The sequence below is a fragment of the Corvus moneduloides genome, chromosome 6 (genome assembly GCF_009650955.1).
Source record: "Corvus moneduloides isolate bCorMon1 chromosome 6, bCorMon1.pri, whole genome shotgun sequence".
NCBI classification, from domain to species: domain Eukaryota; kingdom Metazoa; phylum Chordata; class Aves; order Passeriformes; family Corvidae; genus Corvus; species Corvus moneduloides.
Genome location: NC_045481.1, coordinates 13,768,514 through 13,792,399, shown reverse-complemented (window position 1 = coordinate 13,792,399; position 23,886 = coordinate 13,768,514). Strand labels below are relative to the sequence as shown.

The following is a 23,886-nucleotide window of genomic DNA, read 5'->3' as shown; positions in this document are numbered from 1 at the left end:
TTTTGTCTGTGAGAGTCATCTCCTGCAAACATATTGAAAGAAAGCCTATAGACCATCCCAAAAAAGCAATGAGAGGTGGTGCAATGAGAACAATTCAACAATTTTTTCTTTTACTATTAAGTCATAAACTTCAGAGATGATTTGGATTAGAATTTTCACAGCTCATATATATCAAGCATTTCTTTAAAATCAAAGCATTCAGGGTGGCTTTCAAATTTCTGCTGTTATAGAGATGAAAGGGACTGCACCAAGGGAGTAAAAATAAAACATCACAGAATGAGAAGAATCATTAGGACAGTAGATAGTCTGAGGAATGGCTACAATTGTTAGAAAAGGCCATTAAGGTTAGGTGGTAGAAGCAGGGATGACTGCAGCCCAGATCTATCTTTCCTTCCTTTGTGCTCTTGGAGGGCAAGTGATCCCTTCACTGCTATCCCAATGGATGACAGACATTTCCGGCCATTACTTCTTCTTGTATGGAGTGCCTTTTGCCCAATATGGAACTGCTAGAATCCATGGGATGTCAGGAGCAGGTTTGTGAGGCTGACATGAGAAACGTATGCATACAGATGCACAGAGCATCACACTGATCCCCAGTCACCACATCTATGAGGTGTGTCCTAGAGGACAAACCAACCTCTGCCAGGCTAAAAAAAGGACAGGCTAAAGTAGAGGTCTCACTGCTTGCACCAGCACAGTGATGACGCCAGGCTTTGGTAGTTACACATTTAAACTCTCCTCTCCTCTCTTGATATGCAAGAGGAGACACTCAGTGGCTCCCTCCCTCCCTGCTTGGTGTAAGTCAGCTGCTGTGCTTTGTGCCACTGGGCTTGGGGATAGCTGAGCAGGGAAAACCATGCGGAGTCACTGTTACTGGTGATGTATGAGGGAGAAAGAGATCACTGTCACAGTATATCTGCTATTTTCAATTTAATTAGGAGTCAGAACTTCATTTGTCAACTTAATCATTGCAGGCAGACACCGCAGAGGTGGGAAGTAGGGGAAAAAAATCAAGAAAACAAAAGAAGGCCCATTTGTGGCTCTGTGCATATTTTATTTGTTTCCTAGCTCAGTTTATTTCAATATTTCATATATGCCAAAGCTTAGATTAAAAAAAAAGATGAATGTATGTAGTCTTGTCATAAGCATTGGTTGCAGAGGAACTGGTTTTGTCAAGTTCTTTCAGTAAAATTGTGCTGTAGCCTGCAAAACTACTCAGCTTCTCCATGTTTCCAGTTTCTTTGTGTGTTAAGTAGATAAATGTTTGTTCTTGTTTCAGCTGAGAGAAACAGTAGATTTTGTCATTTGTATGCTGCTAGCTGTGGCCAAACTGAAGGAAATTTTGCACAAAATAAGGAGAGACTCCGTCTGGTTCATACAAGTCAGTAACTGTACTTCCCTACCTTTGGGTTAAGCCAAATTTTGAAAGAAAGAAAAAAGTGGGGAGGTTTTATCCCTTGGCTGGAATCTTCCATGATCAGGAGTGATGTGGCAAAGCTTTAATGGGCAAAACTTTAAATAGTGTTTTCCTAACTCACTCGGGTGTTATGAGCCATTTTAAATCCATTTAGGTACAGCTTGCAATAGGAAAATCCCATAAAATGGGTCAAGTTTCTGTTTTCATGCCTCAGTTATCCACTCTTGCCTGATGAAAGGCTGGAATCAGAACACAGGGCCTGGAGCAGACATTCCTCAGGTAAAACAGTGGACAGCAAGCACAGACAGGAGAGCTTGTTGGGTGTGCTGTGGCAGTGGGCTGAAGACTCTGTGTCTGTGTGTGTGTGAATATCAATTCTCAGTGACAGCAGTGGCACAAAGGATCAGCTCAGGCTGAATCACTGCCCCTCCATTCCTGTCAGCTGCTGCTGCCTAGCCATGGAAAGGAGAAAACATGTCCACCCATCCCATTCATGCCTCCCCCAGCTGCCCTGCTGTGCCCCAAAGTGAAGGGGCCTCTGCCCTTCAGGCCCCGTCCCTCGCACCAGTGGCAAGGCACGAGGTGCTAGCACTGCTCTCACAGTTAAAACTTTCCTTTGGTCTTCGAAGGAGTTAAGGACTTAGCCTGGCCTTGTCTCCTGCAGTGTGACTGTGAGGACACTCCTGCTGCAGCGTAAAGTTAGTCCTCAGTCCTGTTGTCTTATAACAATAATAGCTTAAGCTACCAGAAGTCTATTATCATACTTTTCTCTATGATCATACTTTTCAAAGTGGATTAATAATAGTATGCTACTACTTTGAGGAAAACTTCAATGGCACATGGCAGTTCTTTACAGGAAGGCAGGGATTTTGTACTTGATGGATCTTAGCTTTCAGCTTGGGTTCATGGCTGCTGGTGGCACAGGGACTCTTCATGCTGGCTCACAGTGTGAAACTCCTGCTCCAGACCCCACTGCCTGTAGCCTCTAGTTCTGCTTGCAGTGAACCCAGGCCAGGCTGCCATAATTTGCTGGCCTCTGGGCCATCCCTGACTTGCATGGTGTATCATCTGTTGCAGTTCTTCACACTTCTGCCCAGCACTATCTTTAGCAGGGAAAAGAGGAATACAGTAATTTGAGAAAATAGTGGAGTGTGTTGGGACAAAGGTCAGTGGGAGCCACTGGATTCTGGGAGGGAGTTCTGAGGTAACATGTCCTCTAACACACAGAGAAGAGCAGGAGGATTGAAATGTAGTTAGGGCTGCAGCTAGCCCATGGATCAAGTCCCTCAGGGAAAATGGTCCTGTGCAAAATCACATCAGAGCTGCTGAGTAATGGAAAGTCCTTGAGGAGAAAGAGAGATGGAGCCTTACGCCCTCCACCACCAAAATCCTGTTCTTGTAATCTACCACAATGCTATTACATCTTTGGTACATTTTTGCTGTCATGGATATGGGTGTTTGGGAGTCTGTCTCTGGATGGTGTTGCCCCTCATCTCATGTGGTGGTAGTAAATGATGGTGGTATCAGATTGATGCTGGGAAGTCTCAGTAGACCCTATGGAATATGTAACCTGAGTAGATTGCACAAACTCAAAGGCTGGGGAGGGAGTGGTGATTGTCATGAAATGATGTGACCAAAATCATTAGAAGGGTGGTGGCAGAGCTGGGACTGGAGCTCCTTTTCTGTACTCTGCTGCCTCGGTGAGAAAACTTTGCTGTAAGATCCCTACTGTGGCTGCAACTCTTCCAGACAGCTTGTAGTCTCCCTTGTCATCAGCTGCTGAACTCTAGCCCCAAAGGACAAGATTTATCATGTGTTTATGTGGATTAGCTCTGTGAAAACACAATGGTCCGTGTGTTAATTCAGGTCTTACAAAACATGTGCTGATGATCTCTGGACTGTTCTTTTTTCCCCCATAAATACATAGCTCGTAACTTTTTATTTTTGCTAGGTATTTTTTGGAATGGAACATTTTTTTTGTTAATATGTGTTGAAAAAGGATATAAGAGGGCATGCAACCATTGTCAGAGCACATTCCTAAAGAGTGTATGTGTGTGTATGGCCTTCTAACCAGATGGGTTGGAAGATCAAACTGCCTGGCTCCTGCTATGGTGTGATGATTCATGAGTCACACCAGCTCCCTCTGTGCCTCACCTCTTTCTTCCCTTTGTCCACCTCAAATATGGCTCTCCAGCAGTGTTTTCTTTATAGCATTGTGTGGCCTGGATCACAGTTTCATGCCGAAGTGCACTTGTAGTATAAATTATACGTAAACTGTTGCATAAGTATTATATTTAATTTTTAACATGGTCTCTTATGCAGAATTCATGGAGCTTTTAGGTGATATTGTCCTGGTTTCTTAATTCAGCTTTACTGTCATTTGTGAAGCTTCTATGACGCTTCTTTGTTTTGAATGTTTCTGATGTGCCTGAAGTATTTTGGTACATGTATTTAAGTACAATAGGAATAATTAACAAAAATAGAATACTGATCCTGATAATGGCACTCTCACTCCCTTTCTCCTTCAGTCAGTTTTCTAGTCATTTTTGTAAGAATGTTCTGCTTTTATGTCTAAACCAAACCTGCTATCACAGAAAAGTGTTGGTCAGAACTAATGAAAATGAGTTACTTAAATGAAATGTCACTTAAATGAAATGTTACTTAAATGAAAATGAATTACTTAATAATTTGCCACTATGAATTCTTTGTATCTCGAAGGAACCCTTCATTAGGAGAGCTCACAGCTTTTGAAAGAGAATGAATTTGTATGTTATTGCAACAGCCTGTTGAATTAAGTGGTTATGATGCCCATTTTACTGATGAGCAAACTGAGGGACAGAGAGAAGTAACCTGCCTCGGGCTATGTAGTAAATAAGGATTTGAACATGTCTGACTTCTGGCTTCATCCACTTACAGTATTTTCTGGTTTTTCTACAGTATTTTCTTTTTTTCTTTTGTGTGCGTGCATCTTATGTACTTAACATTTTTTTTTTTTCACAAGTCCTTTTTCTTGTTAGTACTGTCTAAGGTTCACTTTATATATATATATCTATATGTATGTATGTAAAGATCCACATTCTATTTGCTGGAGCTACAATGGGAATGTAGGGATTTAGCCCAAGCTGTTGTTTGGACTAAATTTGCTTGTTAGTTAGATGTTGTGGCTCTAGGAAAAGGTGACTGTTTACTTGGCTTGTTCCAGTAATCTAACTGGAAAAGTGGAATTACCACTTAGAAGATGTGCAAGAATAATGGGGAGAGAGGATCTTTACCTCATGAAGCTAAAACGAACTGAAGTTATATGCTGGAAAGTGCTGCCGTTGCTGCTGTGGAGAGAAGCTTTATTTGAAATTACAAAATGAAAATTACCGATCAATGCAGCCAGAATGGAATGATTGATACCTCAATTGCACTTCTAGAAAATGTAACATAGCATAAAGATACACTATTTACCTTCTTTTCAATTCCAAGTTTTTGCACATTATAATAACATATATAAGTGCACAAACGGGCATTTCCAGACAGTGCAGTTGGGAGCAGAGATGAAAAGAGCTGCAGTATGTATCAAACTTCAGGCAGAGCTCAGCTGCAGTAATACTTACTTGTGCGAAAATGGTGAAAAGAGTGGTCTCTCATGGCTGCAGTTGTGTTTTCCTTGACTGTATGAGGCTATGGAACTAAGGGTCAGGAAACAACCGCATCTAATGTTGTGTTCATGGACTCTGCTACCTGTGCAACGACAAGGTATGGGATCACTGCTCAGAGTAGTGTAGGACGCATCAACAGCTTTTCTATCCCTACAGCACTTCCTGGGAAATACCTAAAAGTTCACAAGTTCACAGCTTAGTTCTTTCACCATTAAGAACCTTAGTTCGTCTGCCCTTTCATCTCTGGGTATGTTTGTGCAATCGTCAGAAGTGTAATTCCTACAATATATATTTTCTAACAGTGACCTAAGGAAAAGAATTTGTGCTCCTGCTTTTTTGATGGATAAAGTACAGAGTTTACATGATAAAGCGCTTTGTCTCATTTTGCTTAATGCATGAAATAAGAATGTTTTAGTATTTAAACACAGGATATAAATAAATCACCATTCTAAAGCTTGGGCCAGATCGCCATCCTTGTATTGTGTTCCTGCTTATTATTTGTGCTTTCCAGCTATAGCTAAGCTGCTGAACACATGCTTAAGAAATGGGGAATACTTATTTGCTTACAAATATCCACCACATAACTGCACAAAACTTAAAGAATCTATATAAGAGTCAAAAATTTATTTTGGCTTTTGGAGAAGCCTTGTTTGTACAATGTCTACACCTCTGACCGGCTGTGACTTCAAGGAAAGAAGCGTCCTGAGAGAATGTGCAAAAATGTTATTTGAGAAACTGCCTGTTCATTTTTTTCAATTGCTGAAGGATTCTATATATAGACAGGCTAATATATTTATATAAATATTGTGATTTTCAGGAATGTTTAGCTCATTGTATTCCTGTAGTCAAAAGAAAAGGTCAAGTCCTATGTGTGCTTATGTAAGACCAATAGCACAATTCAGTTTTCTGTTATGGACTTCTAACAAATTTTCACTGCTGCAGTGTAATACAGAGTTTGGCCTCTTAATATCATTATGCCCTATTCATTGCCCTTCCCAGAAACTCTAATTTTCTATGACATCATAAGTGGTTGCTATGGATAGGATTGCTGTGACACAAACATGATTAGTGATTAGGACATCAGACAAAAAAAACGCTGTGTAAAGATGAGGAGCTGAGGTCTGTTTTCATGCAAATGTCCCTAGTATAAAGTGGAGGACAAGGAATGCAGAAAATAGAATAAATAACTAGAATTGCCTCTAAATGAAATGTTTTACCAAGTTTTCCCTGAAGCGTCAGCAGCTCTTTAAACATGCTGGTGATGGCCCATCACAAAGCCAGATGTTACCATTTATCAAGTAAAGTAAAGAGCTCCTCCTGCTTCCACAAATATGAACTGAATATGAAATCAAATGGGAAACTGCTGCACTAACACTGGAGAAAATATAAGGTAACTTTTAAGCTATCGAAAGGCTTGAGAATAAAAGAAGTGTTTGAAAGGAAGGAGGAAGTGTCAGCAGCATTACTTGATTCGTCTTTCGAAGGCAAAACTGCAGTAATGTATATAGACTTAAATCACTTGATGGGTGTCCTAGGGTTACGATTGCCTTCTCCCCTCTCTCTGTCACCTTCTCTTCCTCTTCCATATACACATCACATGCTTCTTAGGGAAAAAACCTAGGAAGCAAGCCTTTAGCGAGCTTCCTAAAACCCAGACTAGTAAGTGGGGACTCAGGACACAGAGGTAGCAGATGTAAACACTTTCCTGCAAGCATACTTTCTCATCCATATCAGTCTTAAACCTGGTAAGAAAAGAACCACCAACCACATCAATCCTCATGTTTTGTGAAATGACGTAAAGCATTCAAATTCTGCTCAGCCCCAACACTGGCTTATATAGTCAGGAAACACCAGTAGTACAAGTATTCTTTTCTCATGGTGTTTTACCTAGAAATGTATCATTTCCACTCAGGTGAGGACCTGGTAATGAAAGAGGTAGTAACTGCTGTAATGGTGGACTGATGTAACTCACTTACTTTAGGATTAAATGTAGAATCATTTAAAGGCCCCAGATCTTCAAAAAAGCATGCACAAAATGACAGATTAGTTTATGTAGCTGTAACAGTCCTCCAAAATACCTCCAAATTGGTTTGGAGGGAGAGATGTTGGAAGTCTTAGAAAGTTGGGTAAAACAATTATACTTTCACAAACGTAAGTGCTTTTACAGGTCTGACAGTTAAGTAGAAAACTTGAAAGTACATATTAAGGGTAATTGTTTGGCTAACTTAATTAGGTTAACTCCAATTAGACTATTTAGAAGAAGGGCAGCTGGGAGCTGTAGTGCACTAGGAGACATTAGCAAGAAAGAGGTGATGAGATTGTTGGGTGAATGGATTTTTTTTTTTTTAATTTATTGAATTTTGAGAAGTTAGTTGGGATGGCATATAAGAAAAATTATAAATGTCAGAAAACCAGTACTGCTTCGAAACTCATGATTTTTAGCACTGTATTGGATTATATTTTAAGTTTACAGGCTCTTTTTTTTCAAAGCAATTTGTAGTTTTCCTTTACATACAAAGCCTGAGAGATCAGGGTCTGGAAAGCTGTACTGTGAAAAATGTTATCTCACTGGAAATTATTGTTTCTGTGCTTTGTGTGTTTCAGTGTTCACTCTGGTGCATAGTGATGAAGTGTATTATATTCTGGGATGAATAAAGGAGGGTTTTGTTGCACAGTGTTAGCTGTGGTGGCTACAGTGATACGTTTGCATTTCTGGCTGTGCTGTGGCAGTAGCTGCCTCCTTTCAACATTTGGCTTAATACCCTAACATGGACTATAGGGGTCATTTTTGTAACTGCACAGTACAGCTGATTTGTGCTGGGTTAGGTGTGCTAGTGGATATACTGCTGAAGTGGGTGAAATGAGTTCCCAGTTTACCCCTGCTACACAAGGATATAACCACTGTGAGGTGTAGATAGGAGCCATTGTGTCCCAGTGCTGCCACTAGCAGTACTTTCTCCTCCGGGAAAAGGACTGATGTCCACCCCATCCGCACCAGCTCCAAGAGGTCCCATACACAATTTCTGTCTCTCACAGCTTCCCCTCACTCTGGTGCCTGTTGTACAGTTTGAGACCAATATGTTTCAGGAGGGTGGTTGTGGAAGTGGGGGAGGGGGTCGCTGAATTATGGTTGCTGTGGGAACCATAACTTTGAATTTCTTGACATCTGTCCAATGACAATCTCAACATTAACGTTGCATTAACATAGTTTTTTTGCATTTAATTAAAAAAGATGATGGCCTGGAATCTGTTAAGGAATTTAAAGCCAACATTTAAACTGTTTGCTGGGAGCAGATATGTCAGAGCCTCTGCTCTGGAAACGCTCATGAAACAGTCTGACAATGTACAATAGCCACAGAGACGAGAAATGAAAACAAAATGTTTGTAACACCATTGCTTGTCTCCTTCTGGTGGCTTTGCCTATCTTTCTTGTCTGAAGGGAACTGCTCTGACTGAGTTTAAAATAACTTGGAAATGAAATAATTGTTTCCAGTTCCTCTATATACCATCCCCACTGCTGACCGCTGACTCCTTTGTGTGTGCAGGCTGAGTTTTCTGGGGACTTGCTTCTCCAGCCCACGCTGCCATCCTGCAGCTTCTTAAGAGATTATGGCAGAAGCTCTTGCATGTACCAAGGTAGAGGCACAGGACGGTAGTAAATGGCTGCAGCATTCATCCTGATTTCTGGACTCTTAAAAAAGTGTCTGGGTTTCCCACGTTAAATTCCAGTGTGCTCACTAATTGGTTTTGATTTTGAGGGTTATGCAAAAGAAAGTGTTTACAACTCATGGATGTCTCACCTTGAAAGGTTTGGGGACACTAAGCTTTAGAACTCTCTTTTGTAACCTCATGTTATTTCAATAAGTTCAGCTATCAGACAAATAGACATATGGACTGTGCTAAAGTTAGGTGCTGTAGATAGGAGAAAGATGTTCATATGGCACCCGTGTTATTTAGCCTTCTCTCATAACAGAATACCATACTGTTAAAAATTGTCTATTTTTATGTAATTCTTCCACTTATATTGAGATAAAAAAATTATTAGTCTAAGGTTGGCTCACATCATCAGAGCTTCTAAATGTTGGCAACTTCCCTACAGTCTGTTGCAGGCAATAACTGCCAGGGAAGTTGCTTGAACACAAGCAAAAAATAGGTCTTCCTGCTGAGCCACCAGCCCAGCAATGTAAGAAAGAATTTAATACCATGGCCTTAAGAAAGTTTCCGTGTTCTTCACAGACAGTCGTGCCTTCAGTAAGGTGATGGAGGGAGAATATAAAATCCCAGAGTTACTGCAAGCCTTGAAAAAGTTGTGAAAGAAGACTTGGCAGTTAGTAGCTTTATGTAAAAGATTTTTGCATATAAATTGCATACGCATATGACATTTTAGCTCCAACTTTACATGTGTTTTGGAGGTTGGATGCAATCTTGTCCCTGCCTGTCTGTTTGCTTTTGCCATCGCTGCATCAATATTAATCCCGTTGGTTTTTCCCTCTGGCTTTTTTCTTAATTTCCCTCTCTTCCAGTTTTGATTTAAAAACTCGTTGGTTCCTTTTATCCTAGGAAAAAAACCTAGGCATCTCTTTTCTGTTTTTTTAATGAATTATTGTATATAAAGTATGTATATTTCTTTTTTTGTCTTTTGTACTAGACACTCTTGTATTCATCTGGTGACAAGAAATGGCTAGAGAGCTGATAAAATGAAGAGATATTCCTTTACTGGAGACATTTTCCCTTCTTTAAAGGTAAAGAAACATTCCTTAAGTATTATTGCTATTCTGTCTCCCTCTGCCCGCCTTCTTTCCCCCTCCCTTCATTATCATCAGAGAATCACAGGCTTTGCCTTACCAACTGTCTGCACACTGTATTTAAGAAATATCACCATTCTGAGCTCAGATTTGGATGGACTTTAAAATTACTCATAAATTAAGTCCCTTTTTTGTTTGGAAATTGTCAGTGAACAGTCTAGTCTCCCTCTATTTTTGTCTCTTTATTAATAACCTCCTGGTGGCTGTATTTCATTTTTGGAGTTTCAAACAGAATCTGGCTTATCTTTGTAAGCCCTGCTTGTAAGATGCCATGACATGGGACAGCTGCCCCTCATTGCCTGCATGACTGAGGTGGTTGTGGGCAGACACCTCCGAACAATCTATAGTTCTTCAGCTTCATGAAACATAACCAGAGCTATGAAATTTTCACACTCACCCCAAGTAGAAATTGCAGGTTTCCACAGTATTAGCTGATGAAATAAGCAATCCCTCCTTCCCTTCAGTTCTAGCTGCAGTGACTCATTTCAGTTCAGTCACTTTGACTTACCTTGTTCCTACTGTGGGAGGCTCAAGGCACTCTATGATATGGTACATGAACTACATCTGCAGTGGAAGAGAGTTTTTATGCCAGAAGTCTATCAACAAATGATTTGCAGAACTGCACTTCATTCTATCTAATAATTTTTGATTACTTGAAATTGATTGAATTTTTTGTTTTGTTGGATTTTTTTCCCACATTACTGATTTGTTGTGTTTTAATGAAATAAAATTTGGAGAATGTTTGAGAGCAAGGCATTATCTTTAAAGTCTCATACTTTCGAACACACACAAAAAAATTCTCTAAATGTTTTTAAGTCAAAAAATCTGATTTCTCACAGTCATTCTCATTAATTTCCTGCGGTGGACACATGACGTAATTAATACCTTGCACCCTTGGTCCAAAATAAATGTAATTGACAACTCAGTGGTTCCACTTAGCACAGCATTTAATTTGATTCCTAAGCATATAAAAGTTGCTTCCAGTTGAATTAGAGAACATAGCTGAACAGGGGCTGCAATGGTGCATCAAAAGCTATGACATCCCTGTTCAAATCATTTATAAACAGCAGAAGAATTTTAAGAACTGAATTACTACCTGAACTTCAAAAGAGACCATGTATTTCTATTAATACAAAGAACAATTGCAAGCTGTTAGCCGTTAAGTTATTTGAAATTGAAATTCATCAAAAAGGTGGTGGAGGAGGAATATATCTGCACTCTAATGTGGATAAAGGATCTTCTGTGAGGTAAAATTACTTCTGAAATAAGAGAAGTTTAAATAAACTCTAAAGAAGACATGCAACTTTATCTTCAGAGTGCCTTTCTCCCAGCCTCAGCTCAAACTCTCAGCTTTTTCCAACCAGATCCTAAACCCAACTTTAGATAAAAATTTCTGTTTCTACAGCCTGGGTTTGTTCTTGACCAAGAATTTTCTGAAACTCTTCAGCCACTAAAAAAAAATACTAATTTTTGTACACCATCTTGATGATTTTTTTAAAATTGAAAAATCCAACTGCATTAGAAATACACAGTACATGGTTTTCCTTAACATAGGAGTTATTTTGTGGAAAGAGGAGGATGCCATATATGGGGGCTCTGTTACTCATCACCACAGAACTCCAGCCTGACTCTTTTTGCAGGTCTCATCTCCTTGCTGTGAAACACAGGGCTGATATTTTCCTCTGTAAATAGATATGCTCACAATACATTACAGTATTACAGCAGAACTTTCTAACATCACCTTTTTACCTCTTTTTAGCAGGTTCAAAATACAAATAAGGGCCAATGCTCTGAATTGGAATTTCTTGTGCAGTTTTGCTTTCATGGAGTTGCAGCAAGCAACAGATAAATTTGCTTTGTGTGTGAATGCCAGAAGCAGTGCTGGTATTTCAGAGTAACTGATGTCCCTGGGACCCAGGCAGTGATGTTGGGCTTAAAGGACAAATTGCTACATGCAATTTGGCAACCTATTTAAGGGGTAAAATAAGCAAGTTTTAGCATGATTATACATAAGCTCTGTTTTACTAATTGCTATTTGACTAAAATCTGTTTTTTTCAAAGCCCCTGGAGCCGTTATGCACAGCAAAGGAAAGTAATCATGAAAGAAAGCTTGATATTCTACATATGAGCAGCAGATTGTGTAAATCCAGCCTTCCGATTCTGATATTAGTTAAACATGCTCCTAATATTGCCACACATTGATTCAGGATAAAATATAGCAAAATGAGGCAGTTTGAAAAAGTCCCTCCTGTTCTATGTGGAGACATACTGGATTTAGCAATAGTGGCATGATTAGGATATCTTGAAACCAAATTAATTCAATTTATTTTACAGACCATTTCTCTTTACTTTCAAGTCCTGAAAGCTCAAAGGTTTATTCACTCTCTAATTCTCTGTAGGATCAGCCTGGGATGGGAGAAAAGATTCTATTATATAAAGGAGGTTCAAGTGAATGGGTCTTCTTTCAGAAGGAGGGGAGAATAAAAAGACACAAACAAAGCAACTAAAATTCAGATCAGCTTTTTCTCATTCATTTAGATATCTTCCAGATTGGCAGCTCTGGATGCAGGGTGAGATGAGAGTTTTGTGTCATTAAACTATGGTCACTTAGACTGTAGAAGAAAATCATCAAAATTTATTTCATATTTGACACAGAACAAGTATCAAGCCAAAATCTTTTATTTCACAATACTAAATCTGAAGTTACATGTGAAAGGGAAAAGGAAATAGAGAAAGAAGCTTAAAAAAATAAAAAGAGGAAGCGGGGGGGGGGGGGGAAGGCAGTACTGAAACTGCAGTCTTAGCCTTCTAAACCCTTTTGCTTCTCTGATTGATACTTTTCAATTATACCTTCCCATTTCACTGACATTTGAAATGCTATTTTTTTTCTAGCGATAACTTCAAATGCTTAAGTTCCAACAGCACCAGTAACCCTGTTTAGCTGTAGTAGTAAATTGGTTCCTTGTACAACATAATGGCAGTGACAGCCTTTTGCTAGGGAAATGAGTTCTCCAATGGGACATGCCTATGATAAGACGTCCGGTTTTGAAATTGTATTTCTCTGTATCAGAATTAAATCTGGACTTTATATTTCTTTGCTGCCACTGCTCTGTAGCTGGTCCCTATACAGTACGACCAAAGACTGACAAGTAATGCTTACACAGGAACCCTTTCACTTAAATTGGATTTGTCCTTTTATGTTTCCTCCTATTATTAGCTATTAAAATCTCTCAAACCCTTTTTTAAACAGTGATAGGGTTTGGCAAACCTGAAACTCACTGACTTGGAGGAGGAAAAAAAAGTGTTCTACTATTAAGAGCAGTCATTTCCTTCCCTGGGTAAAATTAACTCGCATTTAGTAAAATACAGTATTGATTCCCTGCATTATATGGTAAGATATACAGAGTATCTTCATTGTGTGGAGAAAGGTCAGGATTCAAATCTATTATATTGGCACAGCTAAAGGCCTTTTAAAAAGGATACCAAAGAAAACACAAATCAGTGCCACTCCTGGGTACCTTTAGAAAATCCAAGCCTGCTTTCTTCTGGCTGTCATATTGTATTTCTTAGAGTCTTTAATGGCTAAAACAAAAGTAATGTGCCTCCTGTGCCGCTTGATTTGCATTGGTACCTGACAGTACCATAAGTGTGTGCACTTAGTGTGTTATTACTATGTGCTGTAATGGAACAGCACAATGGAGGTCACTAGGAGATCATCAGTATATATAATTTCATTTTAACCTTAGGTTTACATTATCACTTAAATAACAAAATAATAATCAGTCTGTGGGAAAGGGTAATTCTTTTTCCATTTCTTGCAGTAAAAAATTAACTCAATGTGATCCCTATATTGGTCTCAATACTGATAACAATTCCATCCCATTTTTCTTCAAAGAAACACTCCTGGCAAAATTAGGAGAGAAACTGCTTGGAACTTCAAAGCTGTTCAGAAAGAAAACAGTTTAGATTTCAACAATGGCCTCTGACTTATTTCTGATTTCATTTCAGCATGGGATGTATTCACTTTAGAAAATACAGACAAGAATGCTTTTTGACACATATCTTGAAAAGGCTATTGGACTTGTACATATATGGATTATCTATATAGCATTTATGTCTGATTTGAGAGGGCTGCAATTTTTTGCCTTCAGTTGCCATCAAGGATCAATAACTGTGGTCAAGATGATACTTTTCCTTGATGTGGTAGAGATTCCATTGCACCTACTAAATGATTACATTTTATTTCATTGAATGGTTAAATTTACTGTGTAAAAAGGATTTGGACCTTTAATTGCTAATCTTTTTACTTTTTAAAAACATTGACCAGAATATAACTTTTACAGCCTCTGTCTGTGTTTTCTACATACTATTAATAGTCAGAAATGTTGAATACAGAAGGGCAAGTTAAATCCTGTCATTGAAACAGCAAACAGCTTTAGTCAAATGTATTGGCACAGAATTAAAAATGCATCAAGCATGTATTTGTCTTCTCAATGGGAAGCCCTTATTAATAGTTTGAAGAGTAGAAAGCTTAGCCTTATGCAACAAGCGCTGTAGTAGGTTGTTGTTTTTTTTTTTTAAATATATTTTAATGTGTGAAATTGCAGGATGCCAAGGTTGCCATTAAAGCTCCTCTCTCATTCCAGTAATTTTCCCACTTAGATTCATTCTTTCCTTTCACAAAAAAGCACTTCATAGTGGTCACAGCAGAAATGCAGTGATACTGAGCAGAGTGCAAGGTTAATTACTACTCCACTGTCAAAATATTGGACATAACTACAAGGACATGAGTCGGCTCACTTCTCTGAGAAATCTCTCCCTTTCTCTCTTGTGAGCAGGGATTTTCTAAGGAAGTGTATGTGCTTTATTCAGAATTTTAGTAGAAATTATTTATAGACAGGCTATTTTAGAAGAACCCACTTTTTTTTTGATTCTGACCCCAGCACAGAACAGTAGCATGAACCCATAAAACAAGACTGTATTCTCTATAGACCTGTGGACATAATTCGTACCTCAGGGATCCCTTTGAAAATAAATCAGGTGAATTGTCTGTGTTCAAATCTTTGTTTTGGCTTCTGACTCTAGAAATTTACAAGCAAGTGTTTTTCTTCAGTGCTGTTACTCTTCCCTACTCAGCCAAGATGTGGGAGGTTTGACTAACTTGGAATATGGCTCCTTTGTATTTAGGACTAAACCACATCTAATTAAATTTTAAAATGAAATTAAGGGAAATCACCAAATCTATGTGTGACCTGGCAGGTGCCTCAGTCTCTGTTTACTGGCTGTGGGCTGCCGGGTTGGAGTTCCCTGAAGCCCTTACTGGAAACCTACAAAACAAAAGAAAGCTGATTTTGCTATCTCAATAACAAATCTGATCAAACTGCTGTAATAAAGAGTGTGGATGAATCTTTCCTTGGCTTACAATTTCTAGCAAGTGCTCAAGAATGCTTCTTCTATGTGTGATGACAGAGCAGCCAAAGGCAAAATCTGACCAGCATTGCTCTGGACCTCAGTCTCCTCTTGTGATCCAGCCCACTGATGCCCCTCAGCAGGGTTAAATAACTATCTTGCTAGGAGGTCAAGATTAGTCCACTCCTATATTTCACCAAGATCTTCTTGCATTGTCATTTCTCCTTTTTGACAGCCAGCTGCTGTCACTTGATCCTATTATAGTAGTCCTTTTGCTGATGCTTTCTGGACAAGCGTGCTCTTTTCTCTAGCTGTTAAATCCAACCCAGCCCACTTCCACCACTTGACATAATGGGTGTGAAGATTTTCCCATAACAAGCCCAGACCTAGGAAGCAGTTTCTTGTATTAACATCCTTCACCAAACCTCTTAGCTTCAGGCATGGTGTATCTGATCAGGCAATACAAAAATTTTGTATGGGCTATGAGGTCTTCAAAGGCTGCTTTGTGTGTTTGTTGAAAAGGAAAGATGTGACCCACTAAGGTGTGTCCAGAGTTTATTTTATGCAGTTGGAATGGGAAATGGCCTGAATAAATAGAGATGAAGCTGAAGAGAAAACTGAAAGAGTAAGTGTGGGAAATGTCTTGTGCTTTGCTTTGCTTTCACAAAACACACATGGTGCTACTACTGTTTTAAAATTATTTTTTAAAATGTGCTTATGACATTATAGTGTGAGTGAGAACAAATCACTCTAGATTAACAATGCACATAAAAATAATTAACAAGCTGACCACATGCCTGCTAACAATCTCAATCAAATTTGCAAACTGCCATTAAAACAAACACAAAAAAAACCCCATAAAACCCCCTTAAACTCCTAAATCCACTATAACTCATGATTTTATACACACATAATGCATCTTTCAGCCTGCTGGGATACCTGAGGCCCTTCAGACAAGTGGTGCTGTGAGCCACCTCTTCACTGGTGGTTCTCATTTGGCAGACAGCTGGCTTTTAAGTCTGGGGCTTTTACTTTGTGTCCTTTAGCAGAATTTAGCAGTTAGAAAACTGAGAAGAAGGGTGGCTTTTTGAATAGTCTTTAAAGGCCTTGGTGAGTTAAAATCAACACCTGAAGTTATACCCAAAATGAGCATGGCATCCCACTTATCCTGGTAAGCATACTTATTACACACTTTTTTGGACCAGAAGAGCTTATGTGTGGTGGCATTCTGCACTAAATGATATTTCTCTTTGGAACGTACCTTTTAAAATTCTTCACAGTTTTTCTTATGACACAAAATAAGCTTTATTCCCTTCCTACTATTAATGGACAACTAAGGTGTGGAAACTAAGTAATGTGCCAGTGTTCAGGGCCTGATTTTGTATTCAAACCTGCCTTACCTGTCTTAATTAGCGGCTCAGATTTTAAATAGCTGGCTTTCTGAGCCTCTTCTAGTTGTGTACACATGGCATTTTCTTTTAGTTGAAGCTTATTGTCAAGTGGATTTTTTCCCCTGTAAAAAAATCAATACAATTTGAATTTTTCTACCCAGACTGAATCCTTGGTAAATTGTTGTGGACGGTTATTGATTTCTTATATCTATGAGATTTTTTTTTTTTTTTAACTAGCATTAAGGTAAACAGAAGTCTTATTGTGTTCATTTTACAGGATAACACTTATCTAGACAAAAGAACACATAAGCACAGGGCTTACCTATAGGAAAGATTCAGCAAATCACTTCCAATAAGACAAAATAAGAAGAACAAATGAGCAGAATGGGAAGATTGCTTTCTTGTCACAAATTTTGATTGAATTGAGTCTGTGCTTTTGGAACTGGTTTACTGATAGAACAAGAAATATCATTTAACTATTTCTTACACTTTCATGCCCACAGAAAAGATAGTAAAGACAGAAAAGTTCTTAAATGAGGATTATGACTCTTTCCTTACCCCACTGAATCTGGTAAGGGAAAGGATGAGAAACATATCTGTCTTTTAAAAGACATCAGAGTGTTTTTTCCTCTTTAGTTCTAAACTGTCTCCAAAACAAAAAGGAGACCCTCCTATTTCACTCTGAAGGCAAGTGGAGCAGCCATTTCTAGAAGCACAAGAAAATAGAAAGTTGAGGAATACTGCTGAATTTATGAAGTCCCCACCCATACAAAAATACAAAGTATTTCAAGTGATCCCTGAGACTTCCGACCTTTGGGATCAAAATCTTTCAAGAAGGCATTGCAATTCCATACTGAGGCACATAATGATAATAACAGCAATAACTTTGATAAAGTAGAATGAATTCCAGCAGAAAAATGAATGGATAATGTGGACTTCCTGGGACAAAGAACTGTTCTAGGGAGCACATGACCCCAGAAGTGACTTGAATGTTGTGAACACTGATGTTCAGTGAGAAACATTCTGAACTCCAATATTTCTCTTTCAAAAATGTTTATATTTAGCTTTTATAAGGTATGACTGTTTTAGGGTCATGTCATACACTAGAACTACTGTGGGGAAAATTGGAGTTAATTATTGCTGAATGAGATGCCAAGTAATTGTCGGAATCCAAAGGACAATGTATTGAAATGTTTGGTGTTTCTTATTTTTTTCCTTTTCTTCTCTGTCTCTCTTTTTTTTTTTTTTTTTTTTTTTTTTTAGCATTCATTCTTTTCTGGTTCCCTGTGGAGTGTTCAGTTCCTAGGGTGGCCTGAGGAGAGATCAGTGATGCTGTGCTTTGTAGTCTATTACAGCACAGCTGTTCATCAATTAGGATGGAGAAAATAATCCTGCTGTTTTAGAATAGCATGATGTGCCTTCTATGTTATCAGGCAAAATGCAAACTGGATACATGAAACCCATGCAGTGAGGCTGCCAGTGTGAGGGGGAACCTCTGACTCAAAAAAGTTCTCCTTTATTATTCTCCTTTTCTCTGCTAGTTAGAAACTATAATTACAAACTTGAGCACCCACTCTACCTTATGACATGAAGGAGCATCCACAGTTGCCCTGCAGGAGCCACTAGAGCAATTAGTGAATCAGAGGTCAAGAATAAAGCTAAGAAATGTGAATCAATGCTATGCTTATACTGAGTGTCTGTTTGTACACTGCTTTCTTTCTTTTTTTTTTTTTCCCTTCCTTTTCCATCAGGCCGTCTTTTCTTGTAATAGCAGAGGAATGTGTGCCGAAAAGCAGATAGTTAGTGCCACTTTGCCACCATATGCCTTTATATTTGGAAATTTGCATAAACAGCAAAACATTAAAACAGGATTTATAACCCCCCCTCAAAAATAGAAAATATATGCAGAAGTTTCAAAAGGAAACCATGGGAGTTAAGTTAAAAGGCCCCAGCCCTAAATCCCATTAATTGGAAACAGTGTATTTTATTTGTATTCATAACATGTATCTATTATGCAGACTGTCTAGTGCACAGCATACAGTTTTTACTGGGGCTAAGGAGCCCTGCTCATGGGCAATGTTCTGGATTTCTGTTGTAATTCTTAATGTGTAGAGCAGACACCCAGAACAGAAACTGCATTAAAAACCTGAGAGTTGGAGAGAGAGATGGACCTGTGGTTAAAACTGAATCAATCCCCTCTGCTCTACCACAAACACATTGGCACATGCCATTCCCAGTTGCATTCACACTCAGTCCTTCATAGAAGCAAAAAAATACACTCTGAGATCCACTAAATCAATCCTCAAGGTCTAAAGGAGTGATAGAGGTTAAAAATTTCTTCTAAAGTTTGTGTTTTTCCACTCAGATCAATGCTTCTGCAGAGAAGGCATGACCCTAGGTATTACAAAGAAGCTGCTTCACACCTGCATGTGGAGTGGTGCAGCACGTCTGGCTTGAGGTGTGGATGAGCAGCTTTGGAAACCCACTGAGGCCAGCAGCTCCTGGCAAGGGAGTGCTCTGGAGTTCTGAGTGGCAGTAAATGTTGAGGTCCTACTGTCATTGCTGCTGCCTTTCTTATTGCCTCCTTCCCCTCTGTGCTGTAGCAGGTATCACCCAGCCAGGGTCTCCTCTCCAGCCTGCACCCTTGCCTTCCTGTCTACATACTGACTGAAATAAATAGGAAAAACATGAACAAATTAATTAGGGAGGGGACTATCTGTGCTGTTAAGTGGTTAACAGCTGCAGGATGTACATTTTGATGTGAATTTAAGATGCCTATCTCCAGCTCCTGCCTTCAGGTCATGTAAGTAAAAGTGGCCTTCTGCTTCTGAAGAGTGCAGAGAGGTAACTTCAGCCAAGGGAAAGTATCACTCTCTGAATTTTACCTAGAAACAAAATGGAATATTCTACTGTTCATACTTAAACCCATTTTATTAAATGGTCTGAACTATTGTTCTGCCTTAACGATAACCGAAGGAGTCCTTGGATATGGGCTTGTGGTTGTCTCTCTTTTAATGCACAGGTCTCAGAAGAGTACCTATGTCAGAGAATATCCACTTGCCCAAATACAGAAGCAGGGAGGTCCTTCTGGCCACAGTTTCCCCTCTCTGGGCACAGTAAACTGATTTGCAAACTTTTATCATCTTGCACAACTTAGCCTGTGCCAAAATATCTGAATTTTTCCTTTTCTCCCCCATCAGATTCAAATTTGAACTTACCATTTTGTTGCTCTTCTCACTTGTGTAATTAGACCTGTGGATGCATTTATAGTTTTTCTTGTTTCTTCCCAGTACTCCTCATGTTGCATCTTTCACAAACATTTGTTTTCATTTCTCCCTTTAGTAAGAGAACACAATCTTTAAAAGCAAGGATACTGGAACAGACGCTGTGCTTCATTCATTTACTTTGGCAATTAAAATGTAGTAAGTTATTTCTTATTCATAATGTCTCATATACTACTGACTATTGTTGTATAGATGCTAAATGTAAGGAAATTGTAATATGAGACATTAAGTGATATAAGATCTTACTACAGCATTGCTTCTGCTCATTCTTGGACCATAAGTGGCTGAAAGGCAGCGATTTAGGGTGCAAATTAAAGAGCATATAGATTAATAATGATCATTGGTAATAATAACAATTTTGAATGGTTAATCCATGCAAAGTAGTTGTATTACTCTTTCTTTTTTATTAAATAATCTTTTATTTGCCTTTTTATGTTGGGGCCTGTGAACAGAATCCCAGATCTTCAGATGCAGTTGATATCTGGACATGTCTACAAATTTTGTTTGGGGGTAATAATTTGTTTGTAAACTGTAAACAGCTACTTGAAAACATGTGCATTTCATATATGCCAGGTTTTGTGTAATCTATACAAATTCTCCATACTGCAGCTATAGCTTTGGTTTCAGCCTTCCAAATCCCTTGTGTCCACACAGGACAAATGGTGCTCAGTTGGGCACCATATGCAGATGCAGCTCTTCATTTCCAGCCCATGCTTGATATTGAGACAATAAAAAGTCAGTGAAGGATTTTGCAACTGCCTCTCAATGTAGCTGGAGCCTCAGCTGTGTATGTGGCAGTTTTACTTATCCTCCCTTTCTGAGATGGCTCTTGTGCCACTAGCAGTAGTGAGTAAACATGGAAATGATGAAAAGGACTAGAAATGATTGCAAATGTGGAAACTCTACTGGGTGCTTTTCTGTGAAACTGCCCAGCAGTTTATGTTCATGCTGATGAAAACACACTTTATGCCTGGCAAAGTTTTTCCAGAATGCTTGTCCTAAAAATCTCTACTTATTTTCTTTTTTATTCTCAAATTCTGACTGTTCTCCTTGCAGAACTGTGATGAAAGAAGTACAAGGAACCTCTGCTCTTTTGGTGGAATGTTTAGGGTGGTGTTATATGCAGGAAGTCTGTATATATTCAAACATCTGCCTTACTAAAAAAAAAGAAATTAATGTGTTACCTTAGGCTCTCACTCTGTTTCTTATACTAAAGTTTATGTAGAAAGGAGAGGTTTAATTCACACATGAAATTAATTTGACGGTCCTTCATTAATTCCAACTCAATGTCTGTCAAAACTGCAGTATAACAGCAGTTCAGCATGACTGGCATTAACTGCTCAGAAAAAGCCCTGCACTGGAATAACACGTTGATTGAACTTTGGCATTAAGATACACAACTCAGCAGGATGTGAGAAGAGGGACAACACTGGTCCCTACATGTGCTACTGGTCCAGTTGTTTTCCTCAGTAAAAAAAAATTTCCCAGTTAAAATTTCCTAAAATTTTTGTAAAATTAAAAAGGTAATCCCTAGGAGTTGAGGCACATTTGGACTTTATATAAGCTATTTATTAAATATGGAAAGATATATTGGATAAATTGAACAAACATAAGCTACTGAAATCTTACTACCCAGCTAAAACTTACCAAAAGATACAGAATTCTTAAGTTTAAAGGCAGGTTTTGAAGAACACTGCAGGCCCTGGGAGATCTGTGGATCTCTGAAACCAAGGATACCTTTTCAAGAGTATTTAGTGATTGGAGACCAGCATTTAGAAATGCAAAATACTGTTGTATTGCTAGAGAGAACGAACATTTACAACACCACTGTTAAATGAGCTGTTAAAAACCCTTTATTTGCAGGTAAGACAAACACTTGAAGTACTTAAATTTCATTTTTCTTATGCTTAAAGTTGAGCTTATATTTAAGCACCTTTTGCAATCAAGGTGAAGAGCCTGACCACAAGCTCTTTAAAGTCAAGGAAAATTTAAAGTCAAGTCACAGAAAGCCAGAAGAATGGCTACCATATTTTCATGCATATGACACTTACCTCAGGTATTTTGCATCCTCTCAATGTCGTGAGGCTTGAAAATACATTTTCAGATAACCTACACATACATGGAGGCTTCTGGGCATGCGACCTGGAGAAAAGGTCTGTGGATCCATGGTAAACCTCCCTTTGCAACACCCATGTACTTCTGCTGTGGCAGAATCTGTTTTCTTAACAGATAACCTGTGGTTGAGATATTGTACATTAATTAAAGGGTTTTTTGGGACAAAATAAAGAAGGGAGAAGGCATGTGTAGATTTGGAGCAATTTGTTATTTATTTGTGACCGTAGGAGACCTCAGCTGTGTTTTTCACCTCAGCGTGGAAGCATCTTGATCAAAAGCTGAGTGTAACAGAGATAAAGAACTTGCACGACAGATACTTTTTGAAATGGAAGCAAAACATGCAGTATTTGTAGCCTGGCAATGTTGAAAAGAAATATGTAAGATTAAAACAAGCAAGTCCAAGTGTGTTTCTTCAGTAGATAGATATATACATATATACTTAATTTAATGCAGCAGCTTTGGTTGGTCTATTTCTCATTCCCCCCTCCCCCCTTTTTTAAAAGCATATAAATTCCAACCATGTTTTGTGTGAAGGGTCTCAGTGCATACTGACATTGTGAGTGTCAGCTCCAGATCACTTTAATCAGAGAGTGGATATGCATGATAAAACGGATAAGGGACTTTAATCAAAAAATCCGCTGGTCTGGAAACGTGACGCACTCCGCCAAACACACTTCATCCCACTTTTCTTGTGCCACTGCCAAGATTTTTATTTCATGAATATGCATTGGACATGATATTACATTAAAATGTGACATTGTTGTGTAGTGGTAGGGATTTAGAATTAGAATAAATAAATAAATAAATAGACTTCTGTAAAGTTTTTGTAATTGAACATTAGTATCATGTTGTGATTTTACATATATTTATTCACCTACCCCCACCCTTTTTGTTCTCTCCAAATTTATTTTTGAATTGCATATTGCATTCATTCCTTTCTGCTTAATAAGAACAACAACAGTAGCAGAGGGATGCTTTATTTAACTTTTACCTATAAACATAATGTATAGTGTTCTCACCAAGGAATTCTATTTTTGCATACAAAGTACATGTCTTTGGCTCTGTGGCTGGGGGCATTTTTGCTTCTACAGCCAGAAATTACTCCTTTTCACAGAGCCTACTCCAAAGTCCATTATTCTTTACGCAAAGGCTCCCTCTGAATTTCACAGGATTTGGATCATGTACCTAATAAACTGAGAAATCCTTTCTTCCCCCTAATTTTGCTGTGTTACTTTGTTTCCTGGAAAATGGTGAGGATTATAAAACCAATGTATGGAAATTTGCATCATTAAGTCTGTGCTAGTCTCAATTTTAGATTTGTATATTTTCATGTACTTGGGCCAATCAGCTTTGAGTCAGAACATGTAAGCATTTCTACATCTGTCTCTTTGAAAACCCCCACACCATGATTTCTGAGAACAGATCTCTCAGACAATATACTTTGAAACACACACCCTAGCATGTGGTGAAGCATTCATCAGATTAAAGATGAATGTGTTTGCTGTCGTACAGTTTCTCTGCCACAAATACATGCAGGATGGCACTTGAGCAAAGCAAATTTGTCTAAATGCAATGGTTTGTATCTGACAAAAGTCAGGGCCTGGTCTAAGTGTATACAAAACTGTTAAATTCAGTGAAGCTGTGCAGAATTGCACAAAGCATTTGCCCTTAAATACGCAAATATATGTTACTACTATGACACTGTTGAGTGTCTTTGTGGCATATCTAGGGTGGATAATGGCTAGGTATGAGTCACAGAACTGAGTTTCTTTTCCTTCTTGTCTCCTGATCTAGATGCACTTGGTTAAATGAGAGAGT

General features: G+C 38.6%; 1 long non-coding RNA gene across 1 annotated transcript in view; it reads left to right on the top strand.

The window, feature by feature from the left end:
- LOC116445880 overlaps nucleotides 1-23,886 on the top strand; it is a 162,801-nt gene that overhangs the window by 72,654 nt on the left and 66,261 nt on the right. Inside the window, exon 3 of the long non-coding RNA XR_004240923.1 lies at nucleotides 9,713-9,806. This is a non-coding gene — a long non-coding RNA (uncharacterized LOC116445880). The remainder of the gene's footprint in view (nucleotides 1-9,712; nucleotides 9,807-23,886) is intronic.